Source organism: Pinus tabuliformis, chromosome J, assembly GCF_031772625.1.
Source record: "Pinus tabuliformis cultivar Carrire ecotype Pingquan chromosome J, CPIR1, whole genome shotgun sequence".
NCBI classification, from domain to species: Eukaryota; Viridiplantae; Streptophyta; class Pinopsida; order Pinales; family Pinaceae; genus Pinus; species Pinus tabuliformis.
The window spans coordinates 1,229,358,224-1,229,367,438 of record NC_142295.1 but is presented as its reverse complement, the minus strand read 5'-3'; positions in this window follow the sequence as shown (position 1 = coordinate 1,229,367,438).

The window sequence follows — 9,215 nt, the reverse complement described above, 5'->3', positions numbered from 1 at the left end:
GAGTAACAAAAATGGGTCACAAATATTTTGGGTTATGACTTTGAAATCATCTACAAAAAAAGGGAAGAAAAATGTTGTGCCAGAAGCACTCTAAAGAAAGGATGAGGATGTGGAAGCATGTATTTGCGCCATTTCTATTATCCAACCAGATTAAATTAAAAAAGAAAGGGATGATTGGAAGAATGACGAAGAAGTATGGGCACTCATTCAAAAGTTACAACAAGATCCCAGCACATATGATACATTTAACTGGAAAAATGATTCGTTATGGTACAAAAATTTCTTATACCTGTGTAATAATTCCCAACTTGAAAACAAAATATTCTAATGGAATTGCACACCTCTCCCTTAGGATAACAATCAAGATTTTAAAAAACTTACCACAGGGTTAAGAAGGGATTTTTTTGGGATGAACTTAAATCTGATATTCAAAAGTTTGCGGCGGAATGTTTGTTTTTCCAACAAAATAAAGTGGAAACAATTAAGACCCCAAGTCTATTACAACCTTTATCCATTCCAAGTGAACGTTGGGAGGAGGTTTCAATGGATTTTATCATAGGTTTACCCAAGTCTGGAGGAAAGAGCTTCATCATGGTAGTAGTTGACTGACTTACCAAGTTTGCACACTTTTGTGCATTATCTCATCCATTTAAAACCAATACAATTTCTACTGCATTTATAGAAACAATTCAAAAGCTACATGGAAACCCAAAGATTATTGTAAGCGACAAAGGTCCCATTTTCACTGGATATTTTTGGACAAAATTATTTTCTTTTCTTGGTACTCAGTTAGCTCATAGCTCATATTATCATCCTCAATCTGATGGGAAAACTGAGATAGTAAACAAATGTTTGAATCTAATAAATAGACACAATGGATCAAATGGTTGCCTCTGGCTGAATGGTGGTATAACACTTCCTTCCATACTGCAACAAAATGACCCCATTTATGGCAGTTTACGGATATCATCCACCGTCCATCACATCGTATTTAAAAGAAAATTCTAAGGTTAAAGTAGTGGAATATCACATCCCGCATCAACAAAAAGTTCTCCAACTCTTAAATGATAACCTCACTTTGGCACAGAATAGAATGAAACAATAGTCATATCAACATCGCAGCGAAATAAGTTTTGATGTAGGTGACTAGGTATTTCTACGGCTACAACCATATAAAAAATGTCCCTCAAGCAAGCTAAGAAAGATAATAAATTATCACCAAAGTATTATGGTCCATACAAGGTGTTGCAAAAGATTGGTACTATGGCATATAAATTGGAGCTTCCTGTAGCTTCACAAATGCACCCATTTTTCCATGTTTCATGCTTAAAGAAGGATATAGGTGACAAGATCCCAATTCTAACAATATTTCCAGAACTTGACAAGGAAGGAAAATTCATATTGGAACATGAAGCAGTTACATAAACAAGAACTCGACTGCTACGAAATCGATCAATTTTAGAGTATCTCATCAAGTGGAAGAATGTACCCATTGGAGATTCCACATGGGAGGATGATAATTTTATACAGAAGCATCCAGAACTACTCAAGCAATGGGAACAACACCTTTTTGAAGGAGAGTGGCATGTTAGGTTCCTATAATACTAGTGATTATTCCATTACTATTTTCATTGTAGCCCTTATTGGTATTGTTGTGCCCCTATTATCCCCATATTGTTATTATTGTGCCTCATAAAAGCCCACTATTGTTATTGTTGTGCCCTTATATTATTATTGTTATATCGCCTTTTATTATACTGTGACCCCTTAGACTCCTATATATATAGAAAGGAGGTTTTGTCATTTGTATCATCTAAGAATTATTCATTTGTGTAATGTAAAGGAGGTTTCCCCCTTGAAGAGGCTGATTTTGAAGTCGTTTATCTATCTTTTCTTGTATTTTGTGAGTTGGTTACATAACAAAGATTGAGATTATAAACCTTAGGATTAATATTATAAACCCTAAGTTAAATATATTAAACTCAAGGATCATAAACCCTAGGATTAATATTATAAACTCTAAGGTTAATATTATAACTCTTTGGATTAATAATAAACCTTAGGATTGATATTATAAACCCCAAGGGTATAAACCTTAGGAATAATATTAAGATTATAAATCCTGAAATTATATTAAACTCTAAGACTAATATTAAAGAATATGATTAATGTTACAAACTGTGAGATAATATTATAGACCCTATAATTACTATTATAAGCCTTAAGACTAATACATAAACCCTAGGATTAATATTATAAACCCTACGATTAATATTAAACCCTAGTATTAACATTTTTTTGTAACTTGGTAGGATTACATCTTCATCATGTCCAATTTCTCACCCCGATTGTAGGGATAGCACAAGATTTGAACCCAATAATTCTGGTTTGGTGAGACTTCATTTCCATGGCCATTTCCAATTGATCTACCCCAAACGAACAAACCCTACTATTAACATTTTAAATCCTAAGAGTAATATTATAAATCGTAAGATTGATATTATAAACCATAAGATAATAAACCCTAGGTCTAATACTATAAAACCTAATTTAAATATATTAAACCCAAGAATTATAAACCCTAGGATTAATATTAAGATCATAAACCCTGAGATTGATCTAGAAAACCCTAAATTTCATATATTAAACCCTATTATTATAAACCCTAATATTAATATTATAAAAAATAAGATTTATATTAAACCCTAAGACTAATATTAAACCTTAGGATTAATATTACAAACCCTAAGGTTAATATTTTAAACCCTAAGGTTGATATTATAACTTCTAGGATTGATATTGTTAGTGTCAGTATTTGTATCCTGCCATCAGTGATCAGAAAATCCTCTTTTCATATCATTTTTATGGTCCCATTCAGAATTTTTTTATCATTCCAGTAGGTCATGGAAAAAAATTAGTCACTATTGGTAGTCCTAGTCCAAAACCATCACTCTTCCCTAAATGTGATTACTTGCTCACATAGTTTCATATCTTGTTGATCGTACATCATCCATAAAGTTATTTTTATCATGCCATTTGTATCAGTCATGAGGTCATTATGTCATCTTGGAATTCAGTCCTTGAAGGTATCATTAGGTCTTTTAGGGTTTTTCAAGGTTTCATTAGGTCATTAGGGTTGCCAAGGTTCCATTCCATTGTATAAGACCAGCAAGTAAAGGGTGATCAAATAACATACCTTCACCATGTGAAGATGATTTGTAAAGAGAAAAGCTTATTCCATTATGTAATTTTATGTCTTTCAAATGTAATAATTTCACCATCCCAAGTTGTTAACTCAATGTTCCAAAGATGCCCGACCATCAAAAGATCAAGTTGTCAAAGGAAATTGTCAAGTGAAAGGGTAAAGTTTCAAAGGGTTAAGTGCATGCCAAGGGGAGTTGTCTTTTCCCAAGGGTGTCCAAATCATCATTTTCCACAAGCACTAAACCCTAATTTCCTCACCCATTGAGCTAGGGTTTGCTATGGAATCAGAGATATCTGAGTAGTGGAGGCATAAGGGATATCAGCAGGTATGAGGACATTCCAACTCATAAACATCATGTCTCCATCATTTTCCAATAAGTCATTCGAAGGGACAAATCATTTTCCACACATAGGGCTGATTTTTCTTCAAACTATGTTTCCGACTAAACAAAGATGAATTTGGAAAAATGAGAGATGTTTTTCTCCATAATAGGCTAAGGATGAAAAAACTCCTTCACTTTTTACACATGTTTCATGGTTTTAGATAAATTTCAAAAATACAGTTGCTACACTTCTGGAGTGACTTTGGAAAAATCACCTTTTCTTATATCTAGAGTCCTCAAATCACTTTCTTGATGAGTCAAATGATAACTAGACAAAACTATATTTCCAATGAGCTATCATGCACTCAATTTGGAGTTGAGGAAGACCTCCAAAAGTTTCCTTCAAGAGAACACTGAAAATTTGCACCCTCATTTTTCACGTTTTGACTAGTCTTGGGAGAATTGACTTTTTAGGGGCTATCATTGATCATTTTTAGTGACCGATAGGTCCATTACGTAGCCAAGAGAGATAACTTTCCAACAAGCTATCACAGGCTCAATTTGGACACCGGAAAAGCCTCCAAAAGTGGCCTACAAAAAGGTGTTGCACATAGAGCAGGAGGCGTTGTGCATAGAGCAGGAGCGATGCACATAGAGGAGAGAGCGCTGTGAATAGGGATGGAGCACTATGCATAGGGCATGCTTTCTAGTGCAATTGTACATGGTGTTGCTCATAGAGCTAGAGTGCTGCACACCTGTACAAGGCGTCGTGCATAGGTCCAGCAAGCACAAAAACCACACTATCAATCATTCAAATTGCTCTTTTACCACCTAGAACTTCTAAACAAGTGCACTCCTTGAACTATCCTCCCGGCATTTAGTTCATGATTTTGAGGTTGTTTTGCTATTTAAAATTTCAAACTGTAGGTTTCCTACAAATTCCTCCACCTATCCCTTATACCCTAATTCCCTCAAATCCCTTATACCCTAATCCCCAAAGCAAAATCTTTAAAATCCTATTTACTAAACAATGCCTACCAAAAATACCCTCCTTCTCGCTCTCATATCATATATATCTCATCCTACATCACATAAAATCATCTCCCCTTCCCCTATCCCTATTCACCATACTCACTCCTTCCATACCTTTTCTAGGGGTACACAGCTTCAAAACTTAGCAAACATGGACAAAGAAGACAGAGATTATGAGGAGGAAAACAATGGCAGTGACAGTTTAGGAGGTGAACCTTGGCATTGTAGAAAACCACGCAAGGGGGTCATGATTATCAGGGAAGAACCATCAAACCTCAGAGAGTTGTAGGCCTCTCATTTAGTTGTCACTTGTCTCACGCACTTAGGGTGTTATGAGTTCTGTGAGCAGGTGGAGAGAGTTAAACACCATCTTGACTCACTGGGCTTTTTGTAGCCAATATCTGTGATAACAAGGTGACTCTTGCTGGGGTGACATTTACAGTTTCATCCTCCATCATTGCGAATGCAACAAGGATTCCAAATGTGGGAGAGAAATGGTATAAGGCACAAGATTTAGATGAACACTATTATGAGCCCTACATCAAATCTAGGTACAGAAATGAAGCAAAGAGGATCTTTCCTTTCAGGTTCCTTGAAGACAAGTATGCCCCCATGATGAAGATCATCATGAAATATTTCACATGTGAGGGCATATTTTCTAGATTGTACACCTATCACATTAGGCTTCTTATGCATTTTACAAGGGTGAGGATGTTGAACATTCCTTATTTCTTATTCAGGAACATCGAGAAGATGGCTTACATTGTATAGAAAAAGCCATACCCCCAGCAGATGAATAGTCTCTATCACTATTCCCTGATCAAGATGATTGTGCTACATCATCTTAATCTCCTTAACATCTCCTAGGAGACATTCATTGCCAATGACATCTTCAGGGGTCCTCAAATTCCTCCACCAGTGTCTCAAGAATCAGGAAGACCTTCCAGTAGTGCTCAGGTAAAGAAAGAAGAGAAGGTCAAAGAGACTAAAGCCATTGAGGTGCCTGAGACCTACAAGACATACCAGAGGGGGGCAAGAAAATTGTTTGCAGTAGATAGGCAAGTGTTTGCTCCACTTGGTGTGGAAGGGACCTTGCCTTCTTCATCAACTCATAGGCAAATGCTTGCTCCACAGGGTGTGGAAGGGGCTTTGCCTTCTTCATCAACACAACAGGTACAGGTGTAGCAGCTGCATAAAGGGAAGGAAAAGATGCTGGAGGAAAGTTTTGATGATGAGGAGGAGAGGGATTTTGATTTGATGGAACATGATGAACTAGAACAACCTCATATTCATCATGGCATAGAGACAGTTGACTTGGAGGCTCAAGATGAGGCAACAAAGGAAAACATAATCATACAGGAGAAAGAGGCACAGATCCAATCATTGATGGACAACTTGGCGAGAGCTAAGTATGTCATTACATATCTTAAACAAGAGAACAAGCAGCTGAGTGATAAGCAGGTCCTCATGGAGCTGGAACTTCTCAAGGTGAAGAGACAAAGTGACAAGGGAAAATCAACAATGCAAAAGGAAGAAACATCGATCACCTTGACTACAATTGAGAAGGGATAGAGAAACTTGGCTTGAAAGGGTCAATTTGCACTTAGAGAAGCTGCTACAAAGGGCCAATAGGGACAACCAAATCATCAGGCATATGGCCTACCACTACAGGACCCGGAACAAAATTTGTAATATAAGGGTCAAGCAAATGAAAGCAAGGCTGAGACGGGCACTCAAAGGAAAAAAGGAGGAGGATAGGCTTAGGTTGCTTGCTGAAGCTTCCTTGGCTCATCAAGATGCTTGATGGTGGTATTGGCCACAAATTTTGATCAAATTTGGAGGAATTTTTTCCTTTGACAAATTTTGGCAATTTTGACACAGGAAATCTGGCTCTATGCGCAGCGCCACTGGCGCTGCGCTTTTCCTAGGGACACCCAATGGACAAATGGTTTGAATTTTTGGATTCAAAGTGATGAGTACATGCACCCTATGAATTTTCTAAGCTTTTGGAGTAGAACTAGTCTACCAAAAGGTCAAAAAACACTCCAAAAATGACCTTTCTGCCCCTTTTTGGACACATAGAAGAAGTCTTGGGAGAATCAACTTTTGAGGGGTCAAATGAGATTCAAATGAAGAAATTCAAGATGTTTTGGAAAGAAGACTTGAAGATATTTCCAATGAGATATCATGATTGCAATGTGGATACCGGGAAGGCCCCAAAATGGACTGGAAAAAAGCACTGCACATAGGGCTAGTGGCGCAGCACATAGGACAAAAATTGCATTGAATTGCCATTTCACTGTGCTTTGACTGTAATTTTGGATTTTCTCTCATGGAGCATATTTTACTAATGTAAATGATGACTAGGCTTGTAAATATTATGGGTAATAAGTATTAGATGGTAGATTCATTAGATTAAAATTCATTTTGAGCACAAATGAATTAGTTTCCTCACTCTTAGAGGCAAGTTATTAGGATGCCTAGACTCCAATTTCTTGTTCAGTGTTGGTTAGATTATCTCCTCATCTTAGGGATTCGACCCCTGAGGATGGAAGGAGGTTGAATCAATGTCTATATCTTCTTCTTCTTTCTCATTGTAAAGGGTTGGACTCAGCTAGATGCTTATGCTTTGATTGGACATCATTTTGTATCAGTTTAGTAGGAGATTAATAAAAAATTGCATCTATTTCTTTGGGATCCATGTGGTATGATGTTTAGTTTAGTTTCCTCTCTTGTGATCATATGTTAAAATGTTTTGTGTACTTCATTAATCATTTCATTGCTTCTAAGTGGATGCTTTCAAGTTGATAGGTAGAACCCATAACAAAAATGCTCTGCTTTGGGAAAATATTCACAGTTGATGTTTTCTTCAGTTTAGGAAGGATCCATGGTGATCACATGATCTTCCTAGCTCCTCCACCTATCTTGAATCACCTCACCCATCAAACCCTAGAGTGTTGAGCGTTGTTCCTACCTTGCCCCATTGAACACCCTGCAATTTTGACCTAATTTATTTGCCCAAAATGCCCAGCTCCTCCTGATCCAGTAAAAACCCTTCAAAATCTTATCAAACCTTGTGCTACTACTATACCTAGCCTAGTATCATTTTCTAGATCTAGTCATCTTAGCTGAGATACTTATGGAGAGAGCCCTCTCCTAGCCTAATAGGGCTAGCTACTTGGCTAAGCATGGTTTGTGGTTACCCTGGCATTGCCTTCCTTCACCCTGAGGTTCAATCTAGGTGATAAAAAATATTATAAAACATGGGATTAAAAAATTAGGATTAACATTACAAATCCTAATATAATATTAAAAACCTTGAGATTAATATTATAAACCCCTAGGTCAATGATAGAACCTTGCTGGATAGTGCGGGAGCTGCATCTTGAGCTAGGGTTGGAGTTTGCACTAGGGTTTTGACTTAGGGTACCATGGAGGGATGCGCAGGGGGAAGCATCGCTCCCTCCTACAGCTAGGTAGTCACAGAGGGAGCTAAGGATGCAGGAGGGAAGCATTTCAAAAAACCATTTGAAAAGGTTTCAGAAGTAAGAGGCAAGGGAACATTTGGAAGAAACAAACTTCAGGATCAGGAACGGGATCAACAAGAAACAAGTAAAGAAAAGGAGAAGGGAAGCAGCAGTAAAAAAATGACTTCCATAAGGACTATGGGAGTCTGTAAACCCAAGTCGAGCATTATTCCCCGGGTCATATTGAGTGATCCAGTGATACAAGCGCATAGGTATCATATGACAGAACATGTCATCATTTGCAAGTTCATGGGGTTATGGCCGACGGAGAGGGCATTACATGTCTGGATAAGGAGCCATTGGAAACCAAACGGAGAAATACATTTACATATGGGTTCTAAGGGATTCTTCACGATAGTGTTCACAAGCCTAGAGGACAAAGATAGAGTGTTCAAAGGGGGGCCTTATTTCTATGCTATGGCAAGACTCTACATGCGACCATGGATGATGAACTTTGTCCCGGAACATGAAACATTCACATCAGTACCAGTTTGGATTAGACTGTACTCCCTTCCTCTAGATTATTGGCTACTAGAATCTTTGAAAACCATAGGCAACAAGCTGGGGCATATTCTAAAGATCTTAGAGGCAACCCTGAAAGAAAAATATACCTCCTTCATCCGAATATGTGTGGAAATGGACCTATTTAGAGCCCTTCCGGAAGCAATAATTTTAGAGGTATATGATGAAGAATGGGTGCAGACTGTGGACTATGACCACATACCATTTAGGTGTCACAAATGTCATGAACATGGGCATCTATTCATAGACTGCCCAACAAACAATATGGAAGGCAATGGGAAAACTACTTTGGATAAAGATCATGAGGGTTTCACCAAGGTTGGGGGCAAAGGGAAAGGGGGTAAATTTCCACATAAGAAGATCAGTGAGGACAACCACACAAGAGACAACAGTTTCAAAATCCTAGAGGAAGCAAAGGAGAGCAAGGAGACAGTCCAAGACTTGGAGAACGTAACCAAGGAGCAGGATAAGGAAGCTGAAATGGAGGATATTACAATAAAAAACCAGCAAAAGGATGATCTACCAAGCTACATGGAGATTAGTAGGGACCATGAGATGACCCCAAGTGAGGCAAGAACGGAGGACCATGAACTACAAGAGATTCTAG